The sequence below is a fragment of the Talpa occidentalis genome, unplaced genomic scaffold (assembly GCF_014898055.3).
Source record: "Talpa occidentalis isolate TD23 unplaced genomic scaffold, MPIMG_talOcc4v2.1 talOcc4.4, whole genome shotgun sequence".
In the NCBI taxonomy this organism is placed as follows: Eukaryota; Metazoa; Chordata; class Mammalia; order Eulipotyphla; family Talpidae; genus Talpa; species Talpa occidentalis.
In genome coordinates, this window is record NW_023604295.1 from 106,696,972 (window position 1) to 106,716,765 (window position 19,794).

Here is a 19,794-nt window from a genome sequence, read left to right on the forward strand (position 1 = left end):
TAGTGTTCTGTGCAAAAATGTTCTCCCAGTCGTTGGGGTTTCTCTTTGTTTTTGTTATTGTCTCTTTTGCTGTGCAGAAGCTGTTTATCTTTGCCTTCACTATCACTGCTTTGGATGATGTGTCTGTAAAGATGTCTTTGAAGTGCATATCACATAGTGTTTTGCCTATATTTCCTTCTATGCATTTTATGGTTTCAGGTCTTATGTCTAGTTCTTTAATCCATTTTGAGTTGATTTTTGTGTATGGTGTGAGGTAGTAGTCAAGCTTCATTCTTTTGCATGTAGTGACCCAGTTTTCCCAGCACCATTTATTGAACAAACTTTCTTTGCTGCAATGCATATTCTTTGCTCCTTTGTCAGAGATCAGTTGACCGTAAATCTGTGGGTTTATTTCTGGATTTTCTATTTGATTCCATTGGTCTGTGTGTCTGTTCTTGTTCCAATACCATGCAGTTTTGATGATTATGGCTTTGTAGTATAGTTTGAAGTCTGGGAGTGTGATGCCTCCATTTCCTTCTTTTTTTTTTTTTCAGGAGAGCTTTGGCTATTTGGGGATTTTGGTGATTCCATATGAATTTCATCAATAATTGTTCTATTTCTTTGAAGAATGACATTGAAATTTTGATTGGAATAGCACTGAATCTGTATATTGCTTTTGGTAGGATGGCCATTTTAATAATGCTTGTTCTTCCAATCCATGAGCAGGGGATGTCTTTCCATTTCTTTGTGTCTTCTTCTATTTCTTTTAACAGTGTTTTATAGTTTTCTTTGTATAGGTCCTTTACCTCTTTTGTTAGATTTATTCCCAAGTATTTGATTTTTTTTATTTCGATAATAAAAGGGATGTTTTTTTTTTATTTCTTCTTCTTCATATTTATTGTTTGTGTATAGGGAGGCTACTGACTTTTGCATATTGATTTTGTATACTGCCACTTTACTGAACTGATTGATTAGTTGAATTAGTTTTTCTGTGTTTTTGAGGTTCTCTATGTATATTATCTTATCATCTGCAAATAGCGATAGTTTGACATCTTCTTTTCCTATTTGGATTCCTTGTATGTCTTTCTCTTGTCTTATTGCTCTTGCTAGGACTTCCAGTATTGTAGTGAAAGGCAGTGGTGAGAGTGGACATCCTTGTCTTGTTCCAGAACTTAATGGGAATGCTTTCAGCTTTTCATCATTGAGAATGATACTGGCTGTTGGCTTGTCATATATGGCCTTTATGATGTTGAGGTATGTTCCTTGTATCCCAAGAATTTCAAGGGCTTTTATCATGAATGGGTGTTGAACTTTGTCAAAAGCTTTCTCAGCATCTATTGATATTATCATATGGTTTTTATATTTTTTTGTTGTTGATGTGTTGGATAACGTTGATTGATTTTCAGATGTTAAACCATCCTTGTGTCCCTGGAATGAATCCTACTTGGTCGTGGTGAATTATCTTATGGATACATTGTTGGATTCTGATAGCTAAAATTTTATTGAGGATTTTTGCATCACTGTTCATTAGGAAGATTGGCCTGTAGTTTTCTTTTTTTGTGTTGTCTTTGTTTGGTTTTGGTATTACTGTAATGTTGGCTTCATAAAACGTGTTTGGTATTAAAAATAGATGACTGGATCAAGAAGATGTGGTACATATACACCATGGAATATTACTCAGCATTCAAAAAAGATAAACACATGCAATTTGCAGCAACATGGATGGTGCTGGAAGGGATCATGCTCAGCGAAATAAGCCAGAAAGCAAAAGAAAAATACTGGATGGTCTCACTCATAGCAGGAATCTAGAAAACTTAAATAAGGGACCAGGAAAAAGAATAATTATAAGAAAGAAAATATCAAAATCAACAAACAACTATGAACCAGAGACACTCTATGGGGGGTGGGAGGCAGGGAAAGGAGGGATTGGGGTAAAAATAAGGAGGTTGTAATTGTATGGGGAATAAAAAAATAAAATTTAAATTAAAAAAATAAAATAAAATAAAATATCTTCAAAGGAAAAAAAAAACGTGTTTGGTATTATCCCTTCCTTCTCAATTTTTTGTAAGAGTTTGTGAAGGATAGGCACTAATTCGTCTCTGAATGTTTGGTAGAATTCATTTGTAAATCCATCAGGTCCTGGGCTTTTGTTTTTGGGGAGGTTTTTTATTACCATTTCAATTTCACTGCTTGTAATTGGTCTGTTTAGGTGTTCTATTTCTTCTTTATCTAGCTTTGGGTGATTGTAGAGTTGTAGGAATTTGTCCATCTCCTCTAGATTGTTGAACTTGTTTCCATATAACTGTTCATAGTAGTTACTGATTATTCTTTTGATTTCTGCTGTGTCCATTGTGATTTCTCCTCTTTCATTTATGATCCTGTTTATTTGTGCTTTCTCCCTTTTTTCCTTTGTGAGCCTGGATAGGGAGTTGTCTATTTTATTTATTTTTTCAAAGAACCAGCTCTTGGTTTCATTGATCTTTTGGACTGTTTTTTTAGTTTTGATTTCATTTATTTTTGCTTTGGTTTTTATTATTTCTTTTCTTCTACTGGTTTTGGGGTTTTTTTGTTGTTCTTTTATAGATCTTTGAGCTTCAAGATTCAGTTGTTTCTTTGAGTTCTTTCTCTTGTTTCTTGATGTGAGCCTCTATTGCTATATATTTTCCTCTTATTACTGCTTTTGCTGCATCCCAAACATTTAGGAAATTGGTGTCCTCCTTGTCATTCAATTCAAAGAATTTTTTAATTTCTTCTTTGATCTCCTCGTTAGTCCAGTGGTCTTCCAGAAGTATGGTTTTCAATCTCCATGAGGTAGGAGAGTTCCTTGCCTTCTTTTTATGGTTTATTTCTAGTTTGATGCCTTCATGGTCAGAAAAGATGTTTGGTATGATTTCAATCTTGGTGTATCTCTTGATGTTTGTCTTGTACCCAGTATGTGATCAATCCTGGAGAATGATCCGTGTGTGCTTGAGAAAAATGTGTACTCAGATTTTTTTGGGTTTAGTGTTCTATAGATGTCTATTAAGCCCAAGCGCTCTAGATCCTTATTTAGAGCTTTAGTGTCTTTACTTATTTTTTTGTCTTGTTGATCTGTCCATTGTTGATAGTGGTGTGCTGAAGTCTCCCATTACATATGTGTTTTCTCTGATGTCTGTTTTCAGAGATGTCTGATATATTTTGGTGCTCCTTCGTTTGGTGAATATATGTTAATGAGTGTTATTTCTTCTTGAAGTATTGTCCCCTTGATCATAATGTAGTGACCGTTGGGGTCTCTTTTTATCTTTTTGAGTTTGAAATCTGTTTTATCTGATGTAAGTATAGCTGTTCCTGCTTTCTTTTTTGGTCCATTTGCTTGTAGAATTGTTTTCCATCCTTTAACTTTGAGTCTATTTTTATCTTTTGTAGCTAAATGTGTTTCCTGGAGACAGCAAAAGGTTGGATTTTGTTTCTTAATCCAGCCTGCAACTCTGTGTCTTTTTATTGAAGTTTAGTCCATTTACATTTAGAGTTAATATTGATATGTTAACATCTGTATTTGCTATTGTGTTTGTCTTTCCTTTGATTTTTTTTTTTATTCTTTTAATAACTTTTTTTTTTGGCTTTCTTTCGTTGTTACTCATCCCTCTGAGGTTCTGGCTTTAGGACTTCTTGTAGTATTTTTTGGAGTGGGGGTTTAGTCGTAATGAAATTCCAGAGTTTCTGTTTGTCTGGGAAGTTCCTTATTCTTTCTTCATAGAGGAAGGAGAGCTTTGCAGGATAGAGTATTCTTGGTTGGCATCTGTTTTTTTGGAGTCTGTTGACTATGTCCCTCCACTCTCTCCTTGCCCGTAGTGTTTCTTCGGAGAAGTCTGATGTCAGTCTGATTGGTTTTCCTTTGAATGTTATCTGTTTCTTCCCTCTTGTCAGCTTAATTATTTTTTCCTTGTCCTGGATTCTTGGGAGCTTTACTATTATGTGTCTTGCTGTATTTTTCCTTTTGTCATGGAAGTTTGGTGTTGTAGCTTCTTGTATATCAATTTTCAGCTCCTTCTTCATGTTTGGGAAGTTCTCTTCAATTATCTCCTTGAATATTTTCTCTGTTCCTACATCTCTCTCCTCTCCTTCTGGGATTCCTATAACTCTTATATTTCCTTTCCTCATGGAGTCAGATAGTTCCCGAAGTCTTTCTTCTGTCTTTTTCCTTCGTACTTCTTTTTTCTTTTCTGTTTTGGTTCTTTTTATTTCTGTGTCTTCAAGAGTACTTATTCGTTCTTCCATTTCATCTATTCTGCTTTCATTGCTTTTCCCAGAGTTCTTTAGTGCCTCCATTAATTCTTTGATCTCCTGCATTTCTTTTACTTCCCTCTTTAGGGACTCAATTTCATTCTTCTGATCATTGATTATTTTCCCCTTATCATTGTTTTCCTTTATGACTTCTGTCAGTTTTTTAATCACGGCAATTTTAAATTCTCTTTCTGGAAGGCTCAGAAGTTCTTCCAAGTTACTGTCGTTGCAATCTGGGGGGTGGTTTTCTTTTTGTGGTGTGCTTTTTTCCTGAGGAGTTGCTGCGTTGCATGTGGTTTTTCTACTCCCTACTGTCTGTTTTCTAATTTGCCTTATGCATTGGGACACTGTGTTGCTGGTACTGGCCGGCATCTTGGGTGAACTTCCCAGCTCACCTCTGGCTCTTCCAGGAGCCATCTGCTGGTTTCAAGCAGGCTTTACTGAAGAAAGGTCCCTGTTCTAAAAAGGCGATGTGGGTTCGCACTCCTCTGTGTGCCCAGTCTGCCCCGGTGGTGGTTTCCTGCTCCCCCTCTGGGCTCGGACTGCAGGCCAGAAGGGGCCTGGCATGGGCAAATTTCCCAGCTCACCTCTGCCGCCTCCGGGAGCCTTCTGCTGGTTTCAAGCAGTCTTCACTGAAGAAATGTCCCTGTTCTAAAGTGGCGATGCGGGGACGCACTCCCTGCACGCCCTATCTGCCCTGGCAGCGGGTTCCTGCTCCTCAGCAGTGTTTTTCAGTCAATCTGCCTTTTCTGTTCCCAACTCTGCCTTTGGTGAATCCTCTCACCCCCATAACTCTGGCCTGTACCCCAATTCTTTTATGTATAAATCTTTAAAAAAAAAAAGACAGATATGAAACATCAAAATAAACCCAAATAATAATGTAGATAATGCACAAGAAAGGAAACACTAAATATTTCTTCCGTTGCTTAATGGTTATTGCTTTACATTGTTGGCTCTCCTTTTTCTTTTTGTTGATCACATTGCTTTGCTGTCCAATTTCATCTTGTTAATTTAGATGTTCTGCCATCACATCCATTCAAAGAATGGTCTGGCTTTTGCCTGCTTTAGAAATCAGATCAAATGACTATTGTCCTATGTTTCAAAGTTATTTCTCCCATAGAGACCCACTGTTTTCCCTACTGATTTCTTTCTAACACCTCCACATTTTTTTCACAATCTAATGGAAATAAATCTTTAGAAGTCTTTCGTTACTCCCCTTCCTGCCCTCTTCCCAAACACTCCTCACCCTTCATTAAGCTCCAGAGGGCTTTATTCCTCTCACTCTATTGAATTCTGAAATTTTGCTGAAAGAGTTGGGCACTTCTTAGAATTTCACTCACCATTTGTTTTCAGGGTACATATGTGGGAATTACATTACTTGTTCTATCTTTATCCATTAACATTTAGTGACACCGCTATAAAATCCATGCATTATTCATCTCCAGTACATTCCTATTTTACCTTTGTCCATCTTTGAAATCTTGTTCCTGTCATTTGGTCTTTGGAAAGTCCATTTCTCAAGTATTAACCTCAGATGGGGTACTCAATGATTTAAACTCTAAATTAGTGCACATCCCCCAATACCTTCCAAACAACTGTAAATGCCTAAGATTCTAGGATTCTTGAGATTCCCTTCTATTGCCTGAAGATTTAAATCCACAGTCTTCTGGTTTCCTGGGATGCAGATAAGAAGTCCATCAGTCTGCTTTTTTTCCTTGAAAAAAGGAAAAGCCCAAAAAGTTGTTTTACCAGATTATGCCAAGAGTTCAAGAATTCTGAGTCATTTTACTCAAAAACTGTGGTTCTTTTCATTGACTTAGGAAAATTTTCTCAAGTTATTTGAAACAATATCTTCCAGTTCCTGTGTCCCTTTTTCTTTCAGATTGGTTGCTATTTACATGATAGGTATCCTGCACCCATTTTCCAAATCTCTCCCCCTTTCCCCTGGTTATTTCCAGGTCTTCACATTTTTTGCTCAGCAATTTGTGATGCTGATAATCCTGGTCCTCATCAGTTGCAAATCCCCTCTTGACTCATCCATGGAATTGGTAAGTCTTTTTAAATGTCTTAAGAAAACTCTTATTTATTGTTCTGCCGTTTTGTTCTTAGTGCTCTTTTTCATCTTTTCTTTAGGAACCCACTGGTCAACCCCAACAGTGTCACTTTGGTGTCTCTTTGACTTCTGGACACTTTTAGATAGACTGTTGTGTTTTTCTGTTGGCCAATTGGCGATCAAGCCTATTTTTAGGGGGTACTGCTCTGAAAATCTGGAAACTCTCCAGGTCAAAGGGCCCCCTTGCTGTGAGCTTGGTATAGAGGCTGATAGTAGCCTTGCATGTACCTAGAGCAAACTCCTCTGCTCTCAGATTACTCTGGGCTCTCCCAACGCCTATGGCAGGGAAGACCATCTGAACTGACAGCTCTCTTAAGGAATTCTGGCATGCTCAAGTAGGACACCCTGCCCCAGAGTCTGTGCATCTTGATATCGACAAGCCCTGTACTTTCCTCACACAGTTTAACCTTCTTTCTACAAGGGAAGTGTGTGTGTGCGTGTGTGTGCGTGTGTGTGTTTAGGGGGAGATGAAGGGGCCCCTACTGAGACCCCCAATGTCATATTTACACCACTGATAATTCCTGGCTCTTGAGCAGAAAATCTCCTAGATGCAGAAGAGAAGGGATTCCCGTTTAGATCACAATGCTCTGAAATCCCCTCCCACAGGTTTCTTCTATAAAATAAGAAATTTTAGACTAGCGTTAGATAATACTTAAGCATTCTATCAGCTTCCAAAATCTACAAAACAGGGATTAAATTAAAAGTATTCACAGTTATAATAATATATGGAATTAGACTGGGTCAGGAAAGGTGTATTTAAGAAAATAATGGCACTTGAATTATGATTCTCATATGAAAAACTAATCTGGAGACAAGAAATTTCTCTTAGAATTAGTTCTAATTAATTCCTTTGAGTTATTTCTGATCATGCAGAGAATGTAAAATGATTTCTTCCCATAACCTGAAGTAGTGCTTCTCAAACTTTATGTACACATCACCTGGGAGTGTTAAAATACAGACACTGATTCAATAATCGGCCTCAGGGATAAATGGAAATTCTGTATTTCTTGCCAGTGGGGAGGCCCTGAGTACCTATCCGTGGTTCACATTTCTTTGACAAGAACTGGGATGTTTGTAGTGGTGAGTAGACCTCTGGTGGCCACGGTAGAAATTTACAAACATTTTAGCACAGGGATATACTTTTTTTTTCCTGCAAATTTTATTTATTTATTTATTTATTTTTAAGGTTTATTTTTATTTATTTATTTTATTTATTTATACAAGCACTGGGCATAGTCAGAAGCGCGGGAGGGCGAGAGAATTCACCAGAGCCAGAGCGGGGAGCAGAGCAGGCAGAAGGACCGAAGTACACTGCTGAGGGGAGCAGTGGGCGGCTGGAGAGGTCTGCACACCATGTGGGACCCTCCTCCAGTGGCCGGGGAGCATCCAGGGATCGAACCGGTGCTGCAGAGGCCGCGGGCAGCCTCGCAACCCAGTGCTCAATCGCTGCGCCACCGGGGAGGCCCCTATTTCCTGAAAATTTTAAATTAAAAATGCCCCCCAAAAGCCCAGAGCCTCCCAAAAGCCCAGATCTCTAACCAACATGACAAAGGCAAAGCCAACAAAACTTATTAATGTGAACTCTATTAGTACAGAATGTGTTATCACTCCAGGCAAACCATACTGCAGGTGAAAGTGAAAGAAGGGATGTGTTTGGTCTCTCCCCTGACCCCCCCTTAAAAAAAAAAAACAACTGGAAACAAGCCTAGTCATAGCTTTTATGCACAAATAATGAATGAGTTAAAAATGATTCATTTTTCATTTATTAATTATTTTAATTCTCTAAGTCTTTTCATTTGATTCTCCTGTTGCTGAAAGGGCTGCCATAAATTACGTTCCTTCTAAAGTGTTCTCTCGCTCAGGCCCTTTTCTGAATCAGACCTGCCTGCTCTTTAATTAGGAAAAATGAGGGCAGTTCATCATAATTTTAAATTGCTCAGTCTTTTGGCTCCTCTCAGTCTGTGTTTTTCAAACAGAAAATAAAAAGGGCCATGACTTTTGACAAATACTGTCGGTGGTTCAAATTAAACAAAGAATTTATAAATGTTTGAAAGATATTCAATTTTAGAAATCATTTTTTTTTCCCTAGCACAAATATGTTCCTTATTTTGAATGTCAATAGATATAATCCCTAACTTTGCCATGGTAAATAGATAAATGTTCCAGAAATTATCCATTTTTTTGAGATAATAAAATTATCACTCTAGAGAGGAAGATAGGCATCCTGCACCAAAAATGTGCTTATTCTCAATCTTGAAGCCTATCTAATTGAAACAAGCTTTCAAATTGATATCAACATTAATTCCAAGTTGACCTAAACCTCTGGCATCACTCATTCTGATCAATTACTGGAAAATGATTCACTGGCTCATGTGAAGCTTCTGGAGTTTAGTTATGTTTCAGTGCCCTTATATTTGGGCACTAAATTGGACCCCAAAACCAGTCTGTCATCCTTGCTGGCTTCCATAGTATCATTACCTCCATTTATATTATGAGTTACACAGATATTATACAAACAAATATTATATACAAACAGATATTATATACAAACAGATATTATATACAAACAGATATTATATACAAACAGATATTATATATTATACAAACAAAAGGTTTGAAGAAACATATGTGACTTCCTGCAGGAAGTCACATATGTTTCTTCAATTAGCTTTACAAAAACATCTGAAGTTATTAATACAAATACCTGATCTTGGCAGTTATTAAAAGATCTATGCAGAGAATTTCAAAGCCTCTTGTTCTGGGGTTTAGGGGTAGGGGATATGATCTCAGTGAAGACTTGAGGGGAGGTATAGGTAAATGGCTAGTAATTGCAGATATCTCTATACCCTTAGTCTCAAAAACCACACAAAATTTCATTATGCATTTCTAACTCAGATCAACCTGTGGTTGATACACACACGTATGTTTTATACATATACTAAAAACCAGAAATCACCTTGTAATGTCCCTGATAATCATTAATTTACTATATGAGAGATAATGAAAGAAAATCAAAAGAAAAACTCCATTCTTCTAGTTTCTATTCACAACATTTGTGCACCAGATGTATGGGGGCTTTCCCCATATCAACCAATGCTCTGACCCCAGGTCAGCCCAGTTCTGACACTATCTACTCGGCATTAGCATCGGGACTCACAGGTTAATTGTTCAGTCCCACAAAATTGCCCCCATTTCAGATGCCAATCTTAAGTAATGGGTTCCAAGGTTACTACACTTTTGTTCAACTGGGATACAAATCAGGGGTTCCAATGACCCTCTCCTCAGGTTCAACAACTTACATCATCTTACAGAACTCAGGAAAAACACTTATTTACACTTACCAGCTGTAGGGTCTGGAAGACCACAGTGCAGGTTTTCTGATCCAGCAGACCGGGTAAAGGAGGAGTCAGAGTCCTCAGTGGTTTTTGCAGGCTTTTATTGGGATTACCAGGTACTGCAGGCAGGGGTGCTGGGGGACCGGGAGGCTGGCAGGCCTCACTCTGGGCTCTCTGGCCTTCTCTCAGCTTCTGCTTCTTCGGCTTCTCTCTCAGGTTCTACTGGCGTCCCCATGACACCGCCCTTAAAAAGCACAGTCTCAGCCCAGGGGAATCCCATCTACCTATGCCCACACCCTACTCCAGGTGCCTGCCATCAGGCATGCATTCAGGACCTCAAGGGTCCATCATCTATCCTGATGGTGGGAGGGCAGAAAAGCCTGACATTTTTCCTTACCCTACACCAGCTTATTGTACAGATGAACAGCCAAATGAAGAGATAGGGTAAGGCCCAGAATATCCCAAGCAGAAATATTTCTCTCCCCATAGAATTAGGCTTTGTCACTGCCCAGCCTCTTGGTGAGTTCACCAACATGGAAATTCTTGGAGAGTTTAGGGACTTTTACAGCGCCTTCATCATATAGGCCAGTTGATTTTTAGCTAAAATTTGGGCCCTTCTCCCCATCCTGAAGGATGGGGTGCCAGGTGAAAACTTCATACTTTAACCATGGATTGTTTTTTCTGTTGACCAGTCTCCATCCAGAAGCTATCCAAGAATCCACCAAGAATTGCCTCATCAGAAGAAAAGAAGTTCTTACTACCCTGGAAATCTCAAGGGATTTAGGAGCTCAGTATCAGGAACTGGGATCAAAGGCCAAATATTAAAACAGAAAAATGCTGCAGCATCTTTATCACTTACAAAGGTTTTGGGAGCTCCGGTCAGACTCTTAGAAAGAAGACCAAAAGATGTATTATTTTAACACAAGCTCAAACACTAGCCTTAAAAGTTTCGTTAAATTTCAAAAGATCTGCCATAGCGATTAAGCGGCTGACTGTTAACCACAGCAGCAGCAGGTTTTGCTTATCTGAGGTTCCTGGCATTTCCTTCTGTCAAGGTTTAAAGGAACAGAACCTCAATTGATCTCAATTAAAATTCAAGATACCACTTATTTTGCTTTTTAACATCTAATTTAAGCCTTTCCTAAGTTAAGTGCAACTTATTCACTATTCTCCTCCTTGTCTTTATTTCAGGGGAGCCTGTCTACTTGAGTGAGCCAGAATCTCCCAGGTAATCATCCAAGTGACGCTAAGGCTGGTGTGGGAGCAGAGGCACCCGTAGGACAGTTCTCTACAGAAACCAGAAGGAAAAAGTAAAGAATCATCACTGCTTAAAGCAAACGCAGATTTTGCTACCAAAATACAAAAATCACACCAAAATAGACCAAAATATGTATATTCTCCCAAACCTATGTACTCCTATGGCAACCAGGAAAGTCATTTGAAAATGGAAACATTTTTTTTTTTTTTATAAATTTTATTGTTATATTCCCCATACAATTGCAGCCCCCCCATTCTGACCCCAATCCCTCCCCTCCCGCCCCCGCCCCCCTAAAAGTGTCTCTGGTTCATAGTTTTTTGTTGATTTTGATTTTCACTTTCTTATAGTTATTCATTTTCCTGGTCCCTTATTTAAGTTTTCTAGATTCCTGCTATGAGTGAGACCATCCGGTATTTTTCTTTTTCTTTTTGGCTTATTTCGCTGAGCATGATCCCTTCCAGCGCCATCCATGTTGCTGCAAATTGCATGTGTTTATCTTTTTTGAATGCTGAGTAATATTCCATGGTATATATGTACCACATCTTCTTGATCCAGTCATCTATTTTTGGGCATTTGGGTTGTTTCCAAAGCTTAGCTATTGTAAACAGTGCTGCTATAAACATAGGGGTGCAGGTGTTCTTTGGAATTGATGTTTCTGTGTCCTTTGGGTAAATACCTAGGAGTGGAATTGCTGGATCATATGGAAGCTCTATGTTTAGTAGGTCCAGAAATCTCCACACAGCTCTCCACAGTGGTTAGACCAGTTTGCACTCCCACCAACAGTGCAGAAGAGTTCCTTTTTCTCCACACCCTCGCCAGCATTTGTTGTTGCTAGTTTTTTTAATATGTGCCATTCTCACTGGTGTAAGATGGTATCTCATGGTAGTTTTGATTTGCATTTCCCTGATGGCAAGTGATGTTGAACATTTTTTCATATGCCTGTTGGCCATTTGCATTTCCTCTTCAGAGAAGTTTCTTTTTAGCTCTTCTGCCCATTTTTTGACTGGATTATTTTCTTTGTTGTTGCTGAGTCTCATCAGCTCTTTGCAGATTTTTGTGATCAGTCCTTTATCATTAGTGTTGGGTGCAAAAATGTTCTCCCAGTTGGTGGGGTTTCTCTTTGTTTTTGTTATTGTCTCTTTTGCTGTGCAGAAGCTCTTTAATTTGATGTAGTCCCAGCTGTTTATCTTTGCCTTCACTATCACTGCTTTGGGTGATGTGTCTGTAAAGATGTCTTTGATGTGCAGATCACGTAGTGTTTCGCCTATATTTCCTTCTATATATTTTATGGTTTCAGGTCTTATGTCTAGTTCTTTAATCCATTTTGAGTTGATTTTTGTGTATGGTGTGAGGTAGTGGTCAAGCTTCATTCTTTTGCATGTAGTGACCCAGTTTTCCCAGCACCATTTATTGAACAAACTTTCTTTGCTCCAATGCATAGTCTTTGCTCCTTTGTCAAAGATTAGTTGACCATAAATCTGTGGATTTATTTCTGGATTTTCTATTCGATTCCATTGGTCTGTATGTCTGTTCTTGTTCCAATACCATGCAGTTTTGATGATTATGGCTTTGTAGTATAGTTTGAAGTCTGGGAGTGTAATGCCTCCATTCCCTTCTTTTTTTTTCAGGAGAGCTTTGGCTATTCGGGGTTTTTTGTGATTCCATATGAATTTCATCAATAATTGTTCTATTTCTTTGAAGAATGACATTGAAATTTTGATTGGAATAGCATTGAATCTGTATATTGCTTTTGGAAGGATGGCCATTTTAATAATGTTTATTCTTCCAATCCACGAGCAGGGGATGTCTCTCCATTTCTTTGTGTCTTCTTCTATTTCTTTTAACAGTGTTTTATAGTTTTCTTTGTATAGGTCCTTTATCTCTTTTGTTAGATTTATTCCCAAATATTTGATTTTTTTTGTTTCAATAACAAAAGGGATGGTTTTTTTGATTTCTTCTTCTTCAGATTTATTGTTTGTGTATAGGAAGGCTACTGACTTTTGCGTGTTGATTTTGTATCCTGCCACTTTACTGAACTGATTGATGAGTTGAATTAGCTTTTCTGTGGAGTTTTTGGGGTTCTCTATGTATAATATCATATCGTCTGCAAATAGTGATAGTTTGACTTCTTCTTTTCCTATTTGGATTCCTTGGATGTCTTTCTCTTGTCTTATTGCTCTGGCTAGGACTTCCAGTATTATATTGAAAAGCAGTGGTGAGAGTGGACATCCTTGTCTTGTTCCAGATCTTAATGGAATTGCTTTCAGCTTTTCACCATTGAGAATGATGCTGGCTGTTGGCTTGTCATAGATGGCCTTTATGATGTTGAGGTATGTTCCTTGTATCCCAAGAATTTCAAGGGCTTTTATCATGAATGGGTGTTGCACTTTGTCGAAAGCTTTCTCAGCATCTATTGATATTATCATATGGTTTTTATATTTCTTTTTGTTGATGTGTTGGATAACGTTGATTGATTTTCGGATGTTAAACCATCCTTGTGCCCCTGGAATGAATCCTACTTGGTCGTGGTGAATTATCTTATGGATACATTGTTGGATTCTGATGGCTAAAATTTTATTGAGGATTTTTGCATCAGTGTTCATTAGGGAGATTGGCCTGTAGTTTTCCTTTTTAGTGTTGTCCTTGTTCGGTTTTGGTATTAGTGTAATGTTGGCTTCATAGAACGTGTTTGGTATTGTCCCTTCCTTCTCAATTTTTTGGAAGAGTTTGTGAAGGATAGGCACTAATTCGTCTCTGAATGTTTGGTAGAATTCATTTGTAAATCCATCAGGTCCTGGGCTTTTGTTTTTGGGGAGGTTTTTGATTACCATTTCAATTTCGCTAATTGTAATTGGTCTGTTTAGGTGTTCTATTTCTTCTTTATCTAGCTTTGGGTGATTGTAGAGTTGTAGGAATTTGTCCATCTCCTCTAGATTGTTAAACTTGTTTCCATATAACTGTTCATAGTAGTTACTGATTATTCTTTTGATTTCTGCTGTGTCCGTTGTGATTTCTCCTCTTTCATTGATGATCCTGTTTATTTGTGCTTTCTCCCTTTTTCCTTTGTGAGCCTGGCTAGAGGTTTGTCTATTTTATTGATTTTTTCAAAGAACCAGCTCTTGGTTTCATTGATCTTTGGATTGTTTTTTTAGTTTCAATTTCATTTATTTCTGCTTTGGTTTTTATTATTTCTTTTCTTCTACTGGTTTTGGGGTTTTTTTGTTGTTCTTTTTCTAGATCTTTGAGCTTCGAGATTAGGTTGTTTCTTTGAGTTCTTTCTTGTTTCTTGATGTGAGCTTCTATTGCTATATATTTTCCTCTTATTACTGCTTTTGCTGCATCCCATACATTTAGGATATTGGTGTCCTCCTTGTCGTTCAATTCAAAAAATTTTTTAATTTCTTCTTTGATCTCCTCATTAGTCCAGTGGTCTTCCAGTAGTGTGGTTTTTAATCTCCATGAGGTAGGAAAGTTCCTTGCCTTCTTTTTATGGTTTAGTTCTAGTTTGATGCCTTCATGGTCAGAAAAGATGGTTGGTATGATTTCAATCTTGGTGTATCTGTTGATGTTTGTCTTGTGCCCCAGTATGTGATCGATCCTGGAGAATGATCCGTGTGCGCTTGAGAAACATGTGTACTCCGTTTTTTTGGGGTTTAGTGTTCTATAGATGTCTGTTAAGCCCAATTGCTCTAGGTCCTTATTTAGAGCTTTGGTTTCTTTACTTATTTTTTGTCTTGTTGATCTATCCATTGTTGATAGTGGTGTGTTGAAGTCTCCCACTACGTATGTGTTTTCTCTGATGTCTGTTTTCAGAGAAGACAACAGTTGTCTGATATATTTTGGTGCTCCTTCGTTTGGTGAGTATATGTTAATGAGTGTTATTTCTTCTTGAAGTATTGTCCCCTTGATCATAATGTAGTGACCATTGGGTCTCTTTTTATCTTTTTTAGTTTGAAATCTGTTTTATCTGATATAAGTATAGCTGTTCCTGCTTTCTTTTTTGGCCCATTTGCTTGTAGGATTGTTTTCCATCCTTTGACTTTGAGCCTATTTTTATCTTTTGTAGCTAAATGTGTTTCCTGGAGACAGCAAAAGGTTGGGTTTTGTTTCTTAATCCAGGCTGCAACTCTGTGTCTTTTTATTGAAGAGTTTAGTCCATTTACATTTAGAGTTAATATTGATATGTTAACATCTGTATTTGCCATTGTGTTTGTCTTTCCTTTGATTTTATTTATTTATTCTTTTAATAACTTTTTTTTTTTGGCCTTCTTTCATTGTTATTCGTCCCTCTGAGGTTCTGGTTTTAGGACTCCTTGTAGTATTTTTTGGAGTGGGGGTTTAGTTGCAATGAAATTCCGGAGTTTCTGTTTGTCTGGGAAGGTCCATATTCTTTCTTCAAAGAGGAAGGAGAGCTTTGCGGGATAGAGTATTCTTGGTTGGCATCTGTTTTCTTGGAGTCTGTTGACTATGTCCCTCCACTCTCTCCTTGCCCGTAGTGTTTCTTCGGAGAAGTCTGATGTCAGCCTGATTGGCTTTCCTTTGAATGTTATCTGTTTCTTCCCTCTTGCCAGCTTCATTATTTTTTCCTTGTCCTGGATTCTTGGGAGCTTTACTATTATGTGTCTTGCTGTATTTTTTCTTTCGTCGTGGAAGTTTGGTGTTCTTCTTGCTTCTTGTATATCAATTTTCAGATCCTTCTTCACATTTGGGAAGTTCTCTTCAATTATCTCTTTGAATATTTTCTCTGTTCCTACTTCTCTCTCCTCTCCTTCTGGTATTCCTATAACTCTTATATTTCCTTTCCTCATGGAGTCAGATAGTTCCCGAAGTCTTTCTTCATTCTTTTTCCTTCGTACTTCTCTTTCCTTTTCTGTTTTGGTTCTTTTTATTTCTGTGTCTTCAAGAGCACTTATTCGTTCTTCCATTTCATCAATTCTGCTTTCATTGCTTTTCCCAGAATTCTTTAGTTCTTCCACTAATTCTTTGATCTCCTGCATTTCTTTTACTTCCCTCTTTAGGGACTCAATTTCATTCTTCTGATCGTTGATTATTTTTCCCTTATCATTGTTTTCCTTTATGACTTCTGTCAGTTTTTTAATCACGGCAATTTTAAATTCTCTTTCTGGAAGGCTCAGAAGTTCTTCCAAGTTATTGTCGTTGCAATCTGGGGGCTGGTTTTCTTTTTGTGGTGTGCTTTTTCTCTGGAGAGTTGCTAGGTTGCGTGTGGTTCTTCTCCTCCCTACTGTCTGTTTTCTAATTTGCCGTATGCGTTGGGACACTGTGTTGTTGGGACTGGCCGGCATCTTGGGTGGGCTTCTCTTCTCCCCTCTGGTTCCTCCTGGAGTCATCTGTCAGTTTCAAGCAGTCTTTATTGGAGAAAGGTCCCTGTCCTAAGATGTCGATGTGGGGACACACTCCCCTGTGCGCCTGGTCTGCCCCGGCGGTGGGTTCCTGCTCCCCCTCTGGGCTTGGACTGCAGGCCAGAGGGGGTCTGGCGTGGGCGAACTTCCCCCGCTCACCTCTGGCTCCTGAGGAAGCCTTCTGCAGGTAGTCTTTACTGAAGAAATGTCCCTGTTCTAAAATGGTGATGTGGGACACACTCCCTGCGCGTCCGGTGTCAGGCACACTCTTCTGCGCGCCTGGTCTGCCCTGGCTGTGGGTGCTCGCTCTCCCTGTGGGCTCAGACTACTTGTTCGGAAGGGGCCGGGTGTGGGCTAACTCCCCAGCGGGCCACTAGCTCCTTCAGGAGCCTGTGCTGTCTACAAGTCGCTAGGTGGCGCCAAAGATCTCTCCTAGAGCCCTTGGGGAGCTGATTTTCCACCCCGTGGGACAGGGAGCAGAGCGGGGATGGTAGGGTACACCTCAACGGCTTTGGGGTGCTGTGTCTGCCTTGTGCCCCACCGTCGTGGGGAACCCACGCCCCTAATTTCGTGCCCCGGGTCTCAGTTCCAAAGCCCTCAGTTCCAGGACGCGGGCTGTAGCCCAGTTCAGTGGCGCGGGAATGGCGCCTTTTGCACCGCTCCCGTGCCTGGACGCCTGGTTCCTGCTCACTCAGGGAGGGACCTTCACCTCAGTGAGGACCTCCGCGCCTCCCCGCAAGCCTAGGTCGTCTCCCAAGCCTAGGTCGCAGGCGCGGGGACCTGGGCAGCCGCGATCCTGGTCTGCACTTGCTTTTCAAGCGCGCCGAGCGCGCCGCTATCCGCGCCAGCTTACCGGCAGCCCGGGCTGTGTGCGCGTCTCCCGGGGTCTTTGTTCTTCTCTAATGGCGCCCGGAGCCGTTCGCTCACCGCCGCGGCGGATCCTGCAGGGTTCGCCTCAGCTCCCGTTCACGGGGTGTGGTGGCTGAAATAGTTCCTTTCCACGCACAGTCCCGCTTGCTGCGTCGTTTGTTCTTGTGGGCCGTTTTGGTTTGTTGTTTCCTCCTCTCTGCCGGTCGGAGAGTGCCGCCTCTGTGGGCGGGGGAGGGGAGCAGGGTTCTGCGCTTCCCTCCCTTCTGGTCCTCTTTTATGGCAACTTTCTTCTTTGGGCAGTTTGCTGGAGTCACCCGTTTATCTTCCGTGTCCGGGTTCTCACTGGGACCTGCCGCTTTTCCTCCCTATTCACTTTTTTTAATGGGAGATCTTACTCGCAGCGGCTCCTCTCCGCCATGTTGCTCCGCCCCTTCGAAAATGGAAACATTTACAGGACAGTGACTCAGGAGCAGAGGAAGGAAAAGGTGAGAATAAGGAACCGCTGAGGTGGATTTGGGGCGATTGCACTCCCAAGGAAGGTGTGACTCACACCAGCTCCAGACATCTTGTACCCCTAATAGTCAACATTTCACCTTGGATTGTTACACTTGCTTCTAAAGTCCAGAACTACATTTAAGATAAAAGCTTAAGTAGGTACTATAGTTCACGTAGGAGATAGAACCGACTCAATCCCCCTACTTCTTCCAAACACTGAAGGAGCAACCATGTCCATTGGTGGAGGGAATGGAGGTATAATTTTCTCTTAGAGGAGTCTTTTGCAATTGCCTTTCTGGGTCAGGTGAGACTGGTGAAGCCCTTCATTCCATCTGTGGGTTGGGAGGAGACAGAGGAATGAGTCTTCCATTGCTGAAAGTTGTGATGCAATGTACAGACAGGTAAATATGAAAGTCAAGTCCCCTAGGAATGCAAAGTCAGAGCCAAAATAAACACTCTAAACCGGACCAGCAATCCCGGGGGCCAGTTAATGAGTGGAAACTAAGGTAAGGCACCAAATGGGTTAGAAAAACAAAACAAGAGATCTGGGTGAGAATGTCAGGCAGGATTCTTGGGTAAAACATAGAAGGTGCTATTTGTAAACAAACATTTATTTTTATTTTTGCTTAGAAGAAATGGGGTGTGGGCTAGAAGTGCAGGAGGGTAAGAGGATTCACCAGAGACAGAGTGGGGAGCAGAACAGGTGGATTTACTGAAATACACTTTGAAGAGGAGCAGCAGTCGAGTGGGCATTTTGTGGGTTATCTCCCTGGCTGGGGATTGACCTCAGGCCATAGCAGTGATAGCACTGACATTTAACCCCTAAGCCGTCAGGGAGGCCCCTGAATATAAACTTTTAAGCACCTGATTTCAGTGGAAGTATTGTTAAAAGGAACATGCACTGGTGCTCACTATGAAGCGACACTGATCAAATTAGAAATAGCTATCATCATCAAAATAAACAACTTGGCCTACTCCACTTCTGAAGAGCTTTTGTAGTGCTTAGAGAAAGACTAAAAGAGACCCAGAAAGATGAAGAGTAAATGGAACATAAGGCTGTGAGGAAATAGTTAGGGACTTATTTCCTTTTGTGAATATTTATTAAAACCTTACCTGTCAAGGCAATGAGGTAGGTGCCACTGGGGATTAAAAAACTGTGGCCTTGATGGAACTTGCAAGCAAATAAGAGGAGGCAAGAGTGACAAATACTCTCACTAACAGGACTTAAAATGTGTGACACATATATTTCAGGTCCAGAGGGGAGCACAGCAAAAAAAGGGCAAAAACTCCCATGGGAAAGGAACTCACAGCAAGGAATTGTTAAACCAGAAATATGTGGTACTCAGGAGAGGCTCTTAGAAGAAATACGGACCTCATTACATTCAAAATGAAAAAAATGAGCTTACATCGTAACATCAAAAGAGGCAAATAATCATCAGGAAAAAAAAATACATTTTCACTGAAAGTTAATCCAGAAATTATTTGCTATATATGGTGTGGAATCTTCTTTATGTATATAAAAAAAGAATAGATCGAAATTTGACTAGGATAGTGGTTTAAGTGTGTTAACAAAATTTTCAAGACACATTCAGCTACTATAATGTTCTTTTTACAAAAATGCAATTATTTTAAAATTGACAGTGTGTCTACTTAAGCACAGTGAATGCAAACAATTAAGTACTTATAAAACAGTGGCTCTCACTCCAGTGTGTCTTGTAAAACATGCCTATAGTTATATATGGAAACTCTTATAGTTACAAAACTGTAACTGACAAGCCATCACAGATAGAAGCAAAACTACTTTCTGGAGCAGAAACTCTGCTACCACCGACAGATGGCAGTAACAGCTATGCCCCAACATTTGTGTCAGGTTTTGTCCTTGGCAGTAGCAATTGTTCTACTGCTTCTATGTTTACATTTTGTATTGAGGTATTTTGATGAGATGATTAACTCCAATATTTCCATATAATAGATTCAAAAAACTGTTAAAAAGTGCTGTTTTGAAGAAGCACTCAATTACAATGGAAACAACAGTAGAAATAATAGAAAAAATGTAAAAAATAATATATATGAAGAAAACATTGCTCATTGGTTAAAAGGAACAATCTAGTTTGACAAAAC